A 20,532-nucleotide genomic window follows, 5' to 3' on the forward strand; every position below is an offset into this window, starting at 1 on the left:
GCCAAAGCTAAAAATTAAATAAACAAGTTTTTTTATTTACTTTTAAAAAATGCAACGATTTAAATTTCTGTCTTCTAATGCCGATGTTCAAAAAGGCCGACGAGGAAGCAACTCGTACACTTTGTAGTCAACAGCTACTCTAGGCAAATCAAGTGTACTATCGATCTTCAGTAGGTGAAGTAGAGTTCATCAGATTCTATGTCCGTGAACAGACTCTCTGGTCAGTTCAATACCCACCTGTTTTCAATAATCCCAATGTGTGTTCGGTACCTATCAGAGCTGAGCGAACTCAGGACCGTCTTCCAGCCTTAAAGGACGTAACGACATACACATACATAAAACCTACCAACATTAACTATAATGTTATTAATTAAAGACGAACAAAATCTTCTTGACACCGGATAAAGACTGTTTTATAAAATCCTCATCTCGTCTATTTAATACTACTGTAAAGACCATACGGTGTACATAAAAATAAATCACCTAATAATTTATCCCATTCAGGTTTTCCCATCCACTGGCGTCAGCAGGTATCAATGACGACATGTTATAACCACGAGTGTGTCGCAATTCCATTGTTATACTCAACCCCTACCATTATACTCAACCCCCCTATAATTATAGTCAGTCATCGTTGATATAGACTTTCAGACAGCGGTCGTAATTAGACTGAAATTAACGAACTCTTCCCCTTATAATTAGCGCCGCGCGTGTATATTTTGTGTGCGGTATGCACGTGCGAGTAAATGTCGAGTGGGAGTGAGCAGATATCTTCACCGACATTTACTGTTATCAGTCTTATTATAACCGACACGTCATTTACTTTCATCAATTTTGTTGTTATCTCCTCTGTAGTATTTGAGTCTTGTCACATACGTGGATAGAGTTTTTAACTCGGTGAAGTTTGCACGACGAAGACGTTCTATTTATATCAACTACCCATTTACGTACTCAACTTGCACTGACGAAAACCAGAGACTTTGGTAGATGACATAAACGGTATAGCAGCAATACTAAGACAAATTCATTTTAGACCTTACGTTAAACCACAAATACAAGTTACAGGCACCTCATATAGACCCATCAAAGCGACCCATAAACTTATATATAGATAGCCTCACCCATCTAACCAAACACATTTAACATTTAAAAGTATCCACACATTTACCTTACACAATTTATACACACCCACACACCTACCTTACAGAGACCACACGCCTACCTTTATAAAAGCGACACTTTCACCTACAAAATCACCTGAATCCATAGCCACCTTCTAAAAATCATATTTTTTATACTAAAACACGTATTTTTACTAATAAACCACTTCCTCTTAAAAAAAGAACCCACAACCTCTAAAAACCACACACAACCTCTAAAACCACACACAACCTCTAAAATCCACCCACAACCTCTAAAAACCACACACAACCTCTAAAAACCACCCAAAACCTCTAAAAACCACCCACAACCTCTAAAAAGCCACACACAACTTCTAAAAACTACCCACAACCTCTAAAAACCACACAAAACCTCTAATAACCATACACAGCCTCTAAAAACCACACGCAACCTCTAAAAACCACAAGGAAATCCTTCACCGCCACACTTTTAAACACCACACTAAACGAGAACCGCCCCCACACCATTACCTTCTAAACACCACACTAACCAAGAACCGCCACACCATTACCATCTAAACACCACACTCACCGAAACCTCCGCCTCACCCTACTAAAAACACACATCCTCTTTTAACCACTTACTCTCTAAACCTACACATTTACCCTCTACAAACCACACACACACAATCGCCACACCAACATTCACACTTTACCCACACACTCACGTGTTATGCAAACCACCCCACACCCACCACATTCGTCATTTAACATTTGAGAACTCCCCCCCCCCCCCCCCCGCACTGGATTTCTTAATCACCGCCATTACCACGTGACAATGCTGAAATAATTACACCTTCGTTTAAATTTGAAACCAAGGGTGTTAAATAAAAATAATTACTGACTTAAAAAGAACAAAGTAATTAGCTTTTAGTTACTGTATCTATTCTATAAACGATCCTTTGATGTTCTATTTTTTTTTAAATAAACAACATTTTTCGCTTGTCACCCAGAATATTCGTTTCGGCCTAAACTCTTTAAACTATTTTTAAATAAAGTTTCGTAATCTCGTATAAAGAGAGTTTTTAATATTTCTACACCGGCAGCACTTTGTATAAAGGTTTTTAAATATTTCTCAAAAATACGAGCAAGTTTTTGATGTAAATATTTAATAAGAATACTCCAATACTTACTTTTTGTGTTTTTGGCGCTTTATCATATCCTAGCGTACAGTACACTAGTAGGTGGAGTTAACTTCTGGCTTCACATCTTAAATGTAGCACCCCCCTTCCACCCCTTTCGATTCCCCCCCCCCCCCCCCCATCTGACACAGAGATATTTGGCGCATGTAACTGCTACTAAAAGCCAGGGAAGGACGTGAAATTGGCAGTAATTAGTGACGGTTAATATCAGGTTTGAAGTTGTCTTCTATTGAGTGCAGGGGTGGGGGAGGGGGGCGGGGAGCTGTGTGTGGCACGTGCGTAAGATCTTGCGCGTGGGTGGCATCTACTTCCTTAGTATCTGTTGTGTAACGGCTGTAAATACTTACTACATATATTGTTCACTGAAAATACTTACTGCTGACATTGTCCATGCACCTCAAAAAGCTAAATTTTTCAATAAAAACGTAATTATAATCATATTTGAAACATCGTTTTGTTTTTTGTAAGAAAAAAACGCTCGAACGAAAAAAAAAACAATGTTAAAACATTACAACTGCTTTTATATTCAAGTATTTTTTTTTAACTTTCATATTTATACCTTCCTACAGTTATTATTTTTTTTTTTTACTTTCATATTCATACCTTCATAACAGTAATTTTTTTTACTTTCATATTCATACCTTCCTACAGTAATTTTTTTATACTTTCATATTCATACCTTCCTACAGTATTTTTTGTGTTACTTTCATATTCATACCTTCCTACAGTAATTTTTGTTTACTTTCATATTCATACCTTCCTACAGTATTTTTTTTTACTTTCATATTCATACCTTCCTACAGTAATTTTTGTTTACTTTCATATTCATACCTTCCTACAGTAATTTTTGTTTACTTTCATATTCATACCTTCCTACAGTATTTTTTTTACTGTCATATTCATACCTTTTTACAGTAATTTTTTTACTGTCATATTCATACCTTTTTACAGTAATTTTTTTACTTTCATATTCTTACCTTCCTACAGTAATTTATTTTTACTTTCATATTCATACCTTCCTACAGTAATTTTTGTTTACTTTCATATTCTTACCTTCCTACAGTAATTTTTTTGTTACTTTCATATTCATACCTTCCTACAGTATTTTTTGTGTTACTTTCATATTCTTACCTTCCTACAGTAATTTATTTTTACTTTCATATTCATACCTTCCTACAGTAATTTTTTTTTTACTTTCATATTCATACCTTATTACTGTAATTTCTTTTTTACTTTCATATTCATACCTTCCTACAATTTTTTTTTTAATTTTCATGTTCATACCTTCCTACAGTAATGTTTAAGTGACCACGTAAGCCTTCAAGCAGCGCTTACCTCCCCTTATTAAAATAAATGTGTCTACATTAGTGAATTAAATATCTTGTGTCAGTAAATGCCTTGTCTAGATTTTAATGCGAGAGTGGCTTCTTTCCCTTCCCACAATCCCGTGGTACAATGGTCCTCGTGATTTGTTCTAGCAAGTCTTTCTTAAAAAAAATGTTTGAGTCAGAAGATATTATTATATATCTATAAACAAACAAATTATATACATATATCTATATCATCTATATCTGTATCTGTATCTGCATCTGCATCTACATCTACATCTGCATCTGCATCTACATCTGTATCGGTATCGGCATCCCTTTCCTTATCCTTATCCGTATTTGTATCCCTATCCTTATCCGTATTTGTATCCGTATCCATATTCATATCTATATCTATAGTAGAAGAATAAAATATTTGAAAATGTCTTAGAATTTAAAATTTTGGAACTAAATATAGCTTACTTCACAACATTTTTTTTTGAGGTGCTTTACTTTGTGAATAAAATGAATAAAAGAGCCTCACCCCCCCCCCCTCCCCACAACCACAGTTACGGACACCGAGGGTCCAGGTACCACGGAGACGGAGCCCCTGGTCCTAATGAAATAGAAACCCTCAATATAGACTACTCAGGATCTCTCTAACTCTGGCCTTGATTGGCCGGAAAGATTGGGTAGATCCGGTTGACGTCATCGGCCTTTAATCTCGCGTGATCGGTGCTTTATCTCGTCTCTAATTTGGAGACTTGCACTAAGTAAACCTATTTTCTTTTCCTTTTTAAAAGTAAATAATGACCAGAATCTAGTAATCATATTAATACTTTTTTAATAAGTAACATTTTCTTCGTATTATTTTTAAAAAATATTTCCTGAGTGCTTATATGTCACTTCCTTCTATACCGATTTTTACCTCTCCATCGTCAAATGACGTAACAAAAAAACATACCCTTAAAATAACGTCACACTTGACCTACCCCACTCCCTCCCCCACCGCCTCTCAAAATGTCACTGTTTTGTTTTTAAAACAGCATTTTTGTTTTCCAAAAAAAAAAAAAACTGAGCCAAGACACCTTTGAGAATAGTGATCAATTTCAAATACAGTTCACGAAAAGAGATCTTTTGAAAAAATAATTATTTTAAAAAAAAAATTTTCCCGCCTCAGACAAGTAATTTATAGCGTCAGTTGTGTGTTCGCTTTAGTATTACAGTTTTCATCATCGGCTTGTGAGGACTGATACAGATTTACAATAGTAATATTTCTTTCTTACTTGTAGCCTGCTTTCATTCATTTAAGATGGTTTACTTATACATAGATCTAATACAAAACGTCTAAATAGAAAGAAAAAATAATAATACAAAAAAAAACAACCTGAAAATGCAAATGTGTAATTAAATGATGATACAAGGGATTTTTTTTCTCGCGTGAGGGGCTGAGGGGACGGGGGGGGGGGGGACGGGGGTGGAATTTGGGTTTTTAAGTAGAGCTGAGAAAAAACATTGGGATTACCGAGAATTAAAAATGATACAAATTTTAAGCAATTGGAAATTAGTCTTTTTCAAAAATGATATCTAACATTTGTCCGTGACTTATAAAATACATGACCAGCAATAATTTTAGCTGTGTCTGATTCAAGATATAGTTCTTCAAAACTACTGTAAAATCTATGAAAAAATTACAAACATGTATTCGTCACGGACGCGCAATTTAGAAAAAAAAATTATCAAGAGACTACTGAAAAAAATGTTAACATTGATCAATCGCTGATGTGCATTTTTGTCCCTTATAAAACTGCTGTTTACCTCCCTTGTTCGTGCTTCATTGTTACCTCCCCTTATAATTATAAAACAAACCTTTCAACTCTATAATTTTAATTTTAAAAAAAATCCCACTCCGCGTTAATGGCTTCCTGTCGTGGCTAAAATAGAATTTTCTCAAACATTCGATCAATCTGTAGAAACCACGCCCCGATACCACCCCACCCCCACACTCCACCCCTCCCATCCCCCACCATCCCCGACTGCTCAATGTCTCCACTTCATTCTTCTCTTCGTACTGTTACCAACCTCATACCATTCTCTGCGTACATTTTTAAAAGAATACGTCCAATATCCACTGACCGAATTTTTCGATTACTCCGTACTTTTGGTGGATTAGGTTCCATTCTCAACATTTCGGTTCGTTTTCAATAACTGTTAGTCGCTGTGTCTATTTGTTAGTCAATGAGTCTATTTGTTAGTCACTGTGTCTATTTGTTAGTCACTGTGTCTATTTGTTAGTCACTGTATCTGTTTGTTAGTCACTGTGTCTATTTGTTAGTCATTGTGTCTATTTGTTAGTCATTGTGTCTATTTGTTAGTCACTGTGTCTATTTGTTAGTCACTGTGTCTATTTGTTAGTCACTGTATCTGTTTGTTAGTCACTGTGTCTATTTGTTAGTCATTGTGTCTATTTGTTAGTCATTGTGTCTATTTGTTAGTCACTGTGTCTATTTGTTAGTCACTGTGTCTATTTGTTAGTCATTGTGTCTGTTTGTTAGTCATTGTGTCTATTTGTTAGTCATTGTGTCTATTTGTTTGTCACTGTGTCTATTTGTTAGTCATTGTGTCTGTTTGTTAGTCATTGTGTCTATTTATTAGTCACTGTGTTTGTTAGTCACTGTGTCTATTTGTTAGTCATTGTGTCTGTTTGTTAGTCATTGTGTCTATTTGTTAGTCATTGTGTCTATTTGTTAGTCACTGTGTCTATTTGTTAGTCATTGTGTCTGTTTGTTAGTCATTGTGTCTATTTGTTAGTCACTGCGTTTGTTAGTCACTGTGTCTATTTGTTAGTCATTGTGTCTATTTGTTAGACATTGTGTCTGTTTGTTAGTCATTGTGTCTATTTGTTAGTCACTGTGTCTATTTGTTAGTCATTGTGTCTGTTTGTTAGTCATTGTGTCTATTTGTTAGTCACTGTGTCTATTTGTTAGTCACGGTGTCTATTTGTTAGTCATTGTGTCTGTTTGTTAGTCATTGTGTCTATTTGTTAGTCACTGTGTTTGTTAGTCACTGTGTCTATTTGTTAGTAATTGTGTCTATTTGTTAGACATTGTGTCTGTTTGTTAGTCATTGTGTCTATTTGTTAGTCACTGTGTCTATTTTTTAGTCATTGTGTCTGTTTGTTAGTCACATTGTCTATATTATAGTCACTGTGTCTATTTGTTAGTCATTGTGTCTATTTGTTAGTCACTGTGTCTATTTGTTAGACATTGTGTCTGTTTGTTAGTCATTGTGTCTATCCTATCTGTTAGCCATTGTGTCTAGTTGTTAGTTGCTGTGTCTATTTGTTAGACATTGTGTCTGTTTGTTAGTCATTGTGTCTATCCTATCTGTTAGCCATTGTGTCTAGTTGTTAGTTGCTGTGTCTATAATTTGTTAGTCACTGTGTCTATTTGTTCAGGGAAAGTACGGCTTCTATTTAGACTATTCATGACCTCTTTTTCAAATATACGAAAAGCACAAAAATATTTTTGATAACCGCCAAAAGAAATATAAAACTGGTCTAAGAAAAGAAATGGACATGAAAAAAGCTAATGTATCAAAAATGAAAGGGAAATCCGAGAAATATATTTTTGTAGCGTTTGATTTTTTTTTTTATTGGATTAGATTGATTGCAGATTTTAACATAGAGATCTGGGTTAGCTGATAAGTTTTTTTTTTATTTATTACTTAGTAATTTCAAAATAGGTTTAACATTTTTTTAAATACGTAGTCAATTGAAATTAAACACAGGAAAAAAACAATCAATTTTTCGTCAATGGGAAGGGGGTTTGTCAACACCGTACGGGATGTTTTATTTGAACCGTGTAGTCAGACTGATAGGTTTTTTATTTATGTTAGTTGGATCATTTGTCGCGATGTGTGATGAATGTATCTTATCACTCAAATTAAAGGTCTCTAGCCGATAGTTTGTGCTAGGTTCGTGTACAAATATACATGAGTATGAACATGAGTTATCGACTTAATGGGCCTCAGTATAGAAGAAGTAGAGTTTATCTGAACACTAAACTCCAACAAACGTCAGCTTCCGCTTTGAGCTGAGTTGAAATTGAGCACTGAACTCGAAACATTCGTGAGCTTAATCGTGTGATCTACCTTTCAACCAGGCCGCTCGGTATACAGGTAGAAACGTGAAGGCCGTTTGCTATACAGGTAGAATGTTTGCAGCCGTTTGCTATACAGGTAGAATACTTTCAGACGTTTGCTATACAGGTAGAATGTTTGCAGCCGTTTGCTATACAGGTAGAATACTTTCAGACGTTTGCTATACAGGTAGAGTACTGGTAGCCGTTTGCTATACAGGTAGAATATTTGCGGACGTTTGCTATACAGGCAGAATCCGTGCAGGTGTTGAAATACTTCAAATACTTTGTGTGTATTGATTCCTAAAACAAAAGAAAGGGGTGTAATACAATACCATTTTTAGCCGTAAAACTAATAGCGCTAATGGGATGTAATTGGGGTGTAATTAACGGCTGGTGAAATTACACAAAGATCCGGCCAAACATTAATTACAAAAAGTGCTGACAAGTGATAAAATGACGTCAATTACAGCGTAATTTGAAGATTGATCTGGTCTTAATGTTTGCTTCAAAACCTACCATGTTAGGCTTGATGGAATGTTGACACTGAAATGGCGGGTGGGGGGGGGGGGCAAGGGGAGGGGGTGAGCAGCGGTGGGTGGGACAAATGGGGGCGGGGTGTTGAGCGAGGATGGGTGGGGCAAGGGGTGGGGTAGAGCAAGGGTGTGTGGAACAAGGGGTGGGGTAGAGCAAGGGTGGGTGGAACAAGGGGTGGAGTATATCAGGAATGGGTAGTACAAGGGTTGGAGGAGAGCAGGGCTAGGTGAGACAAGGGGTGAGTTGAGTGAGGGGGGGGGGGGGGGTAGGGCAAGGCGGGTAGGGCAAGGGGGGTAGGAGGGCAAGGGGGTAGGGCAAGGGGGGGGGGGGTTAAGCGAGGGTGTGTAGGGCAAGGGGGGGGTGAGCGAGGGGGGTAGGGCAGGGGGGTAGGCCAAGGGGAGGGGGTTGAGCGAGGGTGTGTAGGGCAAGGGGGTAGGGGAAGGGGGGTAGGGCAAGGGGGGGTAAGGCAAAGGGGGTGTATGGCAAGGGGGGGGGGGGGGGTAGGGCAAGGAAGTAGGGCAAGGGGGGGGGGGCGGGGTTGAACGAGGGTGTGTAGGGCAAGGCGAGGTAGGGGAAGGGGGGGGGTTGAGTGAGGGTGGGTAGGGCAAGTGGGGTATTGGAAGAGGGGGTTTGAGTGAGGGTGGGTAGGACAAGGGGTAGGGCAAGGATGGGTGGAACATGGGGTGGAGTACAAGGGGGGGGGGGGTTGTTCAGGGGTGTGTGGGCTAGGGGGGTGGTTAGGATAAGGGGGTATAGTGGTGATGGTGTGCGGGATCTTGGGGAGGGTAGGGTAGGCAGGACAAGGGTGGGGAATAGCGTGCTTTATCCTTCACAAGGGTGAATGGTAAAATAAATCACAGTAGATCGATAGGTGATATTACGTTAAAGATCGAGGTGTGTTTTATAATGTAGGCTATCTCCTTTATTTTAGCGAGGTCCAAAAAAATTCTATTTCAATCTGACGAAGTCTCAATGTCAAAATATCGTTAGATTTTGAATTTCGTTGGTGTGTTAATTCAATATTCTCACTCACTCTAAACTGAAACTCTAAGCTATGATAGCATGTTAAAAACGTAGAAATTCAAAGAAAAAACATATTCTAATCTACATACTACATAACCCTTGGCATTGAAATGTAAAGCCATAGAATAAAAATACATCATTTGTTTTCCAAACTTGTGTGATTTCTATTTTTTATGATAATCTCTCACTAGCTACATCTCGTTCTAAATCATCACATTTATTATCGTGTTTAACCTATTGATAGAATTATGACTATAGAAAAAAATAAGTCGTAGTTTTTTTTGTGATTTATTGTTTTCTGTCCGTGCTTTCTTTTTAATTTTAGATGTTTGTTGTGTCATAAACAGACTCTTGAGTTATCGTAGCCATTCAGAAAGATTGGTTTAACGGCATTGGTCAGCTTCAGGGGTTTAACTGTCGGATTAAGGCTAACTGGGTTAAATCCTTACCGCCAGAGGTTTAAAAAGACACTGATGACCTAATTATTCAATAGCTCCGCGGAGTATATGCTGTTTCCATGGTTACCTTGTGTTGATAAGAGGTCAACGCGGAATCGATGATAGTGTCATCGAACAATGGTTTTCGCCTAGAAAGGAAAAAAATGAGGTTTTTTTTTTTTGCTTTTATTCTTTCATTGTAGATAAAGTAGAGTTTATCGAGTTATGACGCTTCAGCCCGTTTTGCGTTTAGTAAGTAGAACTGTACTCAGACGTCTATATTTGTCCATGACCCTTTCCCCCATTCCACCTCCCCCCCCCCCCCCCTCCTCCCTCCCCCCCCACACGCACAGGAAGTTGCCACGCCCCCACAAGACACCAACAGCATAAATAGGTGCTTTAATTTGCATAGCGCGCCAACCAATCCGCCCTGCTTCCGTTCGTGACTCGAACCCTGATTAGCTTAGATGAATGGATGTTTCTTCCTACATCGTCCACACGACTTTCTTGCGACTGACAGTCAGCACTGGGGGAAAAAAACAGAAAGAATATCTTCAGTTCTCCCCCTTGATGGGATCGATTTCTGTAAAGACAGAAAAGTCGAAATTTCTCAGTTTTTCTTTTTGATATCGAGCTAAAATCATGTACGTACTCATTAGCCGGGGAAGGAGAGGGCTTTTTGTCAGTGGTGAGTACTAATTATAGAGTAGATTTGTGTCAGCATTGAGTGCTTTACTAATTAGAGGGGGGGTTCTGTTAGCACTGAGTACTAATTAGAGAGGGGGGGGGGGGGTTCTGTTAGCACTGAGTACTAATTAGAGAGGGAGTTCTGTTAGCACTCTGTACTAATTAGAGAGTAATAATTAGAGAGGGGAGTTCTGTCAGCACTGAGTACTAATTAGAGAGTACTAATTAGAGAAGGGAGTTCTGTCAGCATTTAGTTCTAATTAGAGAGTACTAATTAGAGAAGGTAGTTCTGTCAGCATTAAGTACTAATCAGAGAGTACTAATTACATAAGGAAACTCTGTTAGCACTGAGTACTAATTAGAGAGTACTTCTTTTACAGAGTACTAATTAGAGAGGCATGTAAGCACTAAGTACTAATTAGAGAGGTCTGTCAGCACTGAGTACTAATTAGAGAGGGGAGTTATGTCAGCAGTGAGTGCTTATCAATCAATGATCTAGTGTAAATACTGAGTACTTATTATCCAGCCTCGCGTGAATCGATTCATGAGTCACGTGATGACCGTATCCAGCTGTCAGCCAGAGGATCACGTGTCCTCTCTAATGTCGACAGGTTAACCCTCGGCGGGTCGACTCAGCTGATCACATCTTACACGTTCACGATAGTGACAATATTCATGAGCAGTACGGGGTTAATCTTGGAAATCCGACGTGTGTGTGTGTGGGGGGGGGGGGGGGGGGGGGTTTGAGTCTGATAATTATCCACAACCCCCCCCCCCCCCTCATCACCTTGACTTTCACGTAAAATAAATATTTATGTCTTTATGGCTATAAAGCAACATTGTAGGCTTCTTGTTTAATTTATAACTGGCCATGAGAGGGTTAATTGATATTGTTTTCCGTGAAAGAGAAAGAATTAACTTGTCATTAGGTAGCGTAAATGCGACATTGGTTTTTGTCAGGTTCTTTCTGGTGTAGAAGGCAATCAGAAAATCTGATACTGTAGTGATGAAGGCAGCATTGGCTCACATATATATATATATATATATATATATATATATATATATATATATATATATATATATATATATATATATATATATATATATATATATATATAAAATAGCAGCACACACACAGCAGCATACACACGGTAGCATACACACAGCAGCATACACACAGCAGCTACTAACACACTCAAACAGCATCACCTACACACTACTCAAATAACTATCCCCCCCCCCCTCCCCACACAGTCACACCCACAAACACTAACAAAATGCACTCGATCACACGCTCAAATAACCAAAGCTAACCACACACAAATGTACACTCAATTACACACTCGCATATGTGCACATTTAACTACAAACACTTAACGCACACACACAGTAGCGTAGCGAGGGGGGGGGGCGGGGGGGGACTTATCTCCCCGGGCGCTGACCTTAGGGGGCGCCAAAAGGGGTTGGAAAAATAAATTGAAAGGTTGAGGGGGGTGCAAATCGAAATCTTGAGGGGGGGGGTGCAAATCGAAAAGTTTGTCCCCGGGCTCCGGGAAGGGTCGCTACGCCTCTGCACACACATTGACACTTAAACAACTACACAATAACAACCTCAAACAACCACACACACACACTAAACAACCACAACCACACAGGCGATCAAGAAACCACACACACACACACTCAAACGACCACATACACACAATAACTCACACAAAAATAAACACCCACCCACAACGCACCATCTAGCCCCAAGAACCTCGCACCATACAAGAACCCTACCTCACCCAATACGATAAATGAAATGTACTCATCTAACGTCCGAGTACATTCTTATTTTAGACATTTTAGTTTTCATCTCTTCCATTGTTTATTCAACAAAATGGCGTCATTAGCTCTCGTTTGTTCTAAGTGACATCCGTCCAATGTGTGTGTTTGTGTGTGTCTGCGTGCGTGTGTGTGTGTGTGTGCGTGCGTGCGTGCGCGCGAGCGTGCGAGCGTGCGTGTGTGTGTATGTTTGTGGTTGTTTAAGTCCAATCAACACTCGCTAGCATTTTTAGACCTGACTGCTGGATTCTTGCTAGCTTTTGCTTCTTGACGTCTGCTAGTTGCGTGTAAACACTGCAGAATTGGGCCCTAATACATAGGACCTTGTGAGCCTAATGATTCTCATAGAATATTAGGGCCCAGGGAATTTTAAAAAAAGGGTGCATCGATGTTTTGGAACCCTTAGAGCAGGGGCGCACGCCGAACGATTCGTATGTGCCCGCCTCGCACTATTCGACAGAGACAGATTTTTTTTCATAAACATTATTGAAAGGTTGAAGGGGAAATTGAAAGTAAGTTTGAGGGGGGGGGGGGGGTGCAAATCGAAAGTTTTGTCCCCGGGCGCCGGGAAGGGTCGCTACGCCTCTAGAAGGAGTTTGTCGAATTAAAATATGTGGTGCCCGCCTCCCTGCCGATATTTTAGAATGTGCTCTAGAGTAAAAAAAGGTTGGGAACCCCTGCCTTAGAGTCTTCGTTGCCTGCGGGTCTTTGAATTTTAAATGAAGGAACATGATATTTAAATGAAGGAACATGATATTATAATGATTAGGATGAGCCTTAGAATGGAATTCATGAATGTCAAAAAAAAAGTTCCGTTGTTTGAGGTTTTAATCATCGCGTGATTTGACTTGACCAGCTCGCCGTGACTGGACTAGAGGTGTTTTTTTTTAAAAAGGAAAAACTAAAGTTTCACAACATGCAAGATCCTGCGAGTAGTTCTTAAATACAAGACATCGAGGGACAGAGCATAACCGTTAGATCAATAACCCTCACCCTGACAATAGCATCCTTTCCCAAAAAAGTATGAAGAAGTGGGGTAATTACTGCAAAGGAGAAAATTAACAGAGGGTTATTGTTTTGGAGAAAGGGAGAATACTAGGGGGAGGCAATGACAGTAGGGGGTGACTGAGAGGGGAGTGGGGAGAGGGGGGTTAGTTTCTAGACCCTAGACATCACGAATCCTTAAATGGAAAACGTTTTTTTTTAAATGGTTTCAAGAACTCTGATTTATCAGAACAAAAATTCTATCTTTCTAAAAAAAAATAATTAATTCAATGAGATTATTCACAGGCGGGAAATAATTTTAACCCCATTTCCGGGTTCCGTTTCATTTCCGGTTTCGTTTTAAAAATCACGAATACATTACTTGGAACCCATTCGAATTCAAAGGAAAGATTAAGATTTAAGATTACTCAATCACATCACAGAGCCAGTGAAAAAAAAAAGTATTTTTAGAGCAGACGAGAGAAGTATTACGATGACATACATATTTTACGCGCGTTTCTCAGGAGTAGAATTTAAAAACACGTATGCTTAATGTACGTCTGGCTAAACAACCAAACGTCATCAGGTCTCTTCTTAAAAACTGTGTCACGTGGGTAAACAGACAACATCAAGGTGTGAAAAGTACAACCTTAGGCTACCTGGTGCAGGTAAGAGTAGTGCAGACGTGACCCCCCCCCCCTCACATCACCACCTCCTTTTCCCCCTACCTCCCGTGTTATACGCTTATCATAAGTAGGCGTCGCCCATCTTCGAAGCACAATATTATAAAATTAAAATGTTGCAATGGTAAAAGAAATTCCCTAAAAGTTGTGGCTAAATGCCATCAAAACATGGATGAAAGTAATGAAAAAGTTTTTAAAAATTAAAATATTGTAATAGTAAAATAAATTCCCTAAAGATTTGGCTCTATGTCATATAGACATGGATGCTTTTTTTTTTAAAATCGGAATTTTCAATGATCCGTTTATCCATCATCAAACTGAACTACGAACGTACGTTTTGTAATAATCGAACCGATTTTCTCTTATTTTAAATGATTTATTGATTTTAGAATTAAGATAGTACAATATAAGATACGCAATGTCGTGCTTTTTCGTGCATTTTCCGAGTAGGGCAAGAATTAACGAGGAAAGAGAACTCTCTCTGGTCTAGAGTACACATCCTTCAGTTAATGGGTTCATCCTTGAGGTAAAAGTGTAAATCTACTTAAGATACAATTAAGGGTAACGAGGCGGGTGGGAAGAGGGGGTTGTGGGGCTGTGTGATGGTGTTGGTGGTAATGGTGTTGACGCTGGTGATGATGGTTGTGGTAGTAGTTACGATGACGATGGTGGTGATGGTGTTTGAGGTGGTGGTGGAATTAATGAAGGTGTTGGATGCGATGATGGTGATGTTGGTCGTGGTGGTTGAGTTGTTTGTGATGGTAATGGTGGTATTAGTGATGGTGGTTATGGCTGTGATGGTGATGGTGTTGGTATTGCTTGTAGTTTTGGTAGTAATGAGGGTGATGGTGGTGGTTGTAGTCATGAAGATGGTGGTGGTTGTAGTGATGGTGGTGATGGTTATGGCTGTGGTGGTGATGGTTATGGTGTTGGTATTGCTTGTAGTTTTGGTAGTAATGAGGGTGATGGTGGTGGTTGTAGTCATGAAGATGGTGGTGGTTGTAGTAATGGTGGTGATGGTGTTGGAACTGCTTGAAGTTTAGGTGGTAATGATGGTGATGGTGGTGGTTGTAGCCATGAAGATTGTTGTGGTTGTAGAGACGGTGGTGATGGTGATGGTGGTGGTTGTAGATATAGTGGTGATAGTGTTGGTTGTAGAGATGGTGGTGATGGTGGTGGTTGTAGATATAGTGGTAATGGTGTTGGTTGTAGAGATGGTGGTGATGGTGGTGGTTGTAGAGATGGTGGTGATGGTGGTGGTTGTAGAGATGATGGTGATGATGTTGGTTCTAGAGATGGTGGTGATGGTGGTGGTTGTATAGACGGTGGTGATGGTGTTGGTATTGCTTGTAGTTTAGGTAGTAATGATGGTGATGGTGGTGGTTTTAGGGATGGTGGTGATGGTGGTGGTTGCATAGACGGTGGTGATGGTGTTGGTATTGCTTGTAGTGTAGTTAGTAATGATGGTGATGGTGGTGGTTGTAGAGATGGTGATGATGGTAATGGTTGTAGAGATGGTGATGATGGTGGTGGTTGTAGAGTCGGTGGTGATGGTAATGGTTGTAGAGATGGTGATGGCGTGAGCCACCATGACTGACATGTTATTGTGGTAAAGTGCGCTATTCTGCATGTCATTCTCAGACATATTTCAGGTAACGAAGATTCATGGCCGGTGATAAAATAAAAAAAAACTTCTTTTGATCTCCCAAAATGGAAATGTAGAGTTGTAAGGGTGGGGCGGGGGTGGAAGGGGTCGATGTCACGATTAGGTCAAGGTATTAACATAAGAGGGGTGGGGTGGGGAAGGTGGTGTGGTCACGGTTAGGTTAAGGTATTAACATAAGAGGGGTGGGGTGGGGAGGTGGTGTGGTCACGGTTAGGTCAAGGTATTAACATAAGAGGGGCGGGGTGGAGAAGGTGGTGTGGTCACAGGCCAAAGTATAATTAGATGAAAAAAAAAGAAGAAAAACGCAAGACATTATGCCGTCAACAGCTCCGGCTCTTCCGGCATGCCGGCTGTTTTCCGGACATCATATGTGGAAGTCAAGTCTCCGCACGATCACAGAATGACGGGTGTCACGTGATACTTAAGTAATTTTTTTTTACAAAAACCAAAACAACGTTGATGACCGTTGGGGTGTGGAATCTGTAAACATTAACTAACGGTAAATAAAGTCACGTGATAACCACCGCCAACAAGCGCTCGACCTCACATGCACCTTTAACATTGGACGGGGGATCTAGTCCAAGTCATACTTAGGTTTTATCATTCAGCTTCTTATGTGTGTATATAATTATGTCCTGTCTTTTCGTTGTCCTTATTCTTCTACTCCTGTTGCAGAAAATAAATTTTAAGATTCTCGTATAAATAGAAGTGCATCACTTTACATCGTAGAACCATCGGAACTAGAAACGTGGAAAGACACCATTTACAATTCAACTGATCACATTTTTTTTCCGGCTAGATTTTCCGGCTAGATCTAACTAAGAGAGCGTTTATAGAATAAAATGTCGAGAAAGAAAAACAATGTTTTGTGTCAGATAGCGCGCTACTTTTTGATGTATAGGGCCTATATGTCGTCATCTGTTTATCTAAGTAGATGGGTACAAACTACTTTAGGTTTTAGTGATGCGGCAAATTTGGGTTAGTTAAATTTAAGATTAGACAACGCCATTCGCATAACTACCAATGGCCGCTTGGAAGCTTAAAGAAACGAAAGAAAAATTATATTTTGTTTAAAAAATAAAATTAAGTGTTTAATTATTTTCGCTAAATATGCACTAATTAACAAATTGACGTCGTCATATTAGTGATGTGGAATGAACCATTGATGTTCAGATGACGTTGATGTGTTGTATCTCGGGAGGGCGTGGCGTACAAGATGTGTTACTGTTAGCTAAAATGTCGTTCGTGGACAGTCAAATGTCAGAATGTTTCTTGAATTAATTCAGACAGTTATTACAACTTGTTTATTGTTTCAGTTTGTTTTTGTTTTTGAAAGATGTTTTTATGCCGCTTGTCCTTGTCAAAAAAGTTTATGTTTTGTTGAGTAAATATTACAAAAGAATTTAACAATATTTGTGACAATTTTTTTTCAAATAAACAAAACTGAATATGATGGAATCTGGTCAATGAATTCTAGACGTTGACATGAGAGTGTTTTGTTTTCTTTGTGCGATGTTTATGTGTGGATTGTTTATTTAAACAACTTTTGTTTCTTGAATGTTTTGGCTTTAGTTACATTTTAAGGTTAAAAATGTTAAACAGGACGAGAATTAGCGACAAAGGAAATTTAGGAAAGTTTATAATGTTTACATACCATAACAATCGCAGAGGTGTAATAGAAATGTGGCACCCTTTAGATAATAAAACTGTAACCAATTTTCAAATAATACTGACCATTTTACCCGCATTGCAATTATAGTCCTAAAATCAGTCAATTTTCAGATGATGGTAATCTGTTAATTTTTCTTCAGATTTTTCTTCCTCTTCTTCTTCTTCGTTCTTAATTTTTAGTGTTGGAAGGGATCGAGCCTTATCTGCCAGAGAGTTGAACTCGAGACTTGTTTTCGTATTTATCAACCTTGAGATTTTGCCGACTCGGCCACGCCTCCATCACAATTAAGGTTACGTGTCAACTGGTTATGCGCCATTGAGGCCATTGACTCCGATTTCAGCCTGCTTTTCTTTTTTGGATTTGCTTCCATAGCCTTTGTTCAACCAAGAACAAACTACAAGGCAGCAGTTGTTTGATTTTGGAGTTGTCTCTCCTAGAAGAGTTACTGTCCTCAGCTAACGAGCCTCATCTGCCCCAGAAATTTTTCTTCCAATATTTTTTTTTCAAAAGTTGTTTACTAATGGAAAAGGAAATATTATTGTAAAGAAAAATATCTGAGTAGATGAAGTAGAGTTCTTTATGTTGGGTTTTATTTAATTTACTAAAGAATGTTTAACGTCAACAAAATACCGCGTGTCTTTTACTTTCACCAACGTGTGCCGGGAACCGATTAGAGCTGGGTAGACTCTACGACGTCTTACTTTCGCGTGTGTTCTACCAGTAAACCAGAAACCTAACCCTAAACTTTTATCTTGAAACTACCACCCCACCTGTACAGATAATCCCACCACGGAAATTTCACTTCATCCTTCCCTAAATCCCCGCCGAGATTGTCTTGTTAAGGCCCCCCAAGTCTTAAGACTTAGCCATCGCTTTATTTCGATCATTCTATTTTTGGGGGTCAGATTTTTTTTTTTTTTTACATAGCCTCTTATTGACATTGACCTGACCCAGGGACAGATCGTGAGTGACCCAGACAACAGAGCTGCTCATTCATGCCAAGACAACAAAAATAAAAATTTGTTACATTTTGTGTTTTAGGTTTCAGTCTGTGAGGTTGCGTAACCACGTTGCCAAATTTGTAATCTTGTTATGTGACTAATGTTAGAGGATCGTAAAACATATCGATAATGACGTTCCATAATAGAGGGAAGGGGAGAGGGGGTCATAACGTGGGGTGGGGGATGGTTGAGGGTGTTCGACGTTGGTAATGATGTGTTACCGGGGTATGTGAGGGTCAGGAAATGCTACGTAACACATGTTTTAATGTTTGTATGGGGGGGATTATGTTAATTTAGGCTAGAATAATTGCTATTTAAGTATGGGGTGACTGAAGATGAGGGGGGGGGGGGGCGGGGTTCAATCAGATAAAATTGTTTTACAAAACATGCGCCGAATTTATATTTTAATTTGTCCTTACAAATTAACTTGTTACTTATATCTACGTTTTGTTTTTATTAGCAGTTATATCGCTAAATAACGTGTGAATATTGCACTTAATCGAGTGCTGATCGCACACTAAAGTGCTTCAGACAGCATCAGTAAAAAATTGTTATTGTAATCATAGAAAACAAATCGTTATCACAGTTACATCTCTGTACTCTACGGGATTGCAAAGTTATTTATCAGGACATGGTATCAATAAATGAAGAACATCTTTTTTTTTAAATTTATTACTCTGGTCATGATGTTCTGCTTCTTGAGTAGTTTATAAATGTATTCATTTTTGTTCTACGCAATAGTGCTGTTAGACCTGGCATGGTGTATTGTGTAAGCCCCTACATCAGCCTACATGGGATGGTGTATTGTGTAAGCCCCTACATCAGCCTACATGTCACGGTGTATTGTGTAAGCCCCTACATCAGCCTACATGGCACGGTGTATTGTGTAAGCCCCTACATCAGCCTACATGGCATGGTGTATTGTGTAAGCCCCTACATCAGCCTACATGGCATGGTGTATTGTGTAAGACCCTACATCAGCCTATATGCCACGGTGTATTGTGTAAGCCCCTACATCAGCCTATATGCCACGGTGTATTGTGTAAGCCCCTACATCAGCCTACATGGCACGGTGTAATGTGTAAGCCCTACATCAGCCTACATGCCACGGTGTATTGTGTAAGCCCCTACATCAGCCTACCTGGCATGGTGTATTGTGTAAGCCCCTACATCAGCCTACATGGCATGGTGTATTGTGTAAGCCCCTACATCAGCCTACCTGGCATGGTGTATTGTGTAAGCCCCTACATCAGCCTACATGGGACTGCGTGGTCGTAAGACTGCAAACCCGAAAGTCTCGAGTTCGGATTTGAGCTTGAGTTCGTAGGATATCCCTGAGTCCACTCAGCTCTGATGCGTACCTGGCTCACGTTTAGGAAAGTTAAACCGGCCAGTATAGAGCTGACCACATGATCCATTCATATGCCGTGGTCACAGAAACAGGTGAACTCTACTCCATGGACCGCCTGGGTCGAAAGGGATACTGGATTTTTTTTTCTTTTTACATAGGCCTAAAAAAATGCGAATAGTAATTTTGTCTGAAAACTGAAAGGAAAATTAAATAAGACTTTGGTTACGACCCAGTGAGCGAGGCTATTTTACAAGAAGACGATGAAGATAGGCTCAGATCTCTGTGAAATAAAACCATTCATTAAAGAGTTATGATACGTTTACACAACCGGTCTAAATCATCATATATTTACCAAATTTTATAAATGTATAAGTCTAAAAAAAATTATTGTATGTATCCAGGGAGACAAAGTGAAAATAAATTAGTATGAGCAGTGGGCTCAGTTAATATTTTCGTTGACCCAACACCAGACAGAACAATATCTCTATGAGAAACATGAGGTTATCCCCAGTTTAAAAATTGTGTGCACGTACTTTGTCTATTGGCACGGCTCCTAGTGTTGGCATGCGATTGTTGCGTTTGGATGGGAATCATTAGAGGAGTATGTATGTATGTAGGCTTACTTTTCTACAGATATACAGTAAGTACATATATATATATATATATATATATATATATATATATATATATATATATATATATATATATATATATATATATATATATGTATATATGTATATATATATATATATATATATATATATATATATATATATATATATATATATATATATATATATATATATATATATATATATATATATATATATATATATATATATATATATGTATGTATATATAATTATATACACGTATGTATATGTACATGTTAGTG

This window comes from Physella acuta, unplaced genomic scaffold (genome assembly GCF_028476545.2).
Source record: "Physella acuta isolate Inbredline_101_S28 unplaced genomic scaffold, ASM2847654v3 ptg001765l, whole genome shotgun sequence".
Taxonomy (NCBI): domain Eukaryota; kingdom Metazoa; phylum Mollusca; class Gastropoda; family Physidae; genus Physella; species Physella acuta.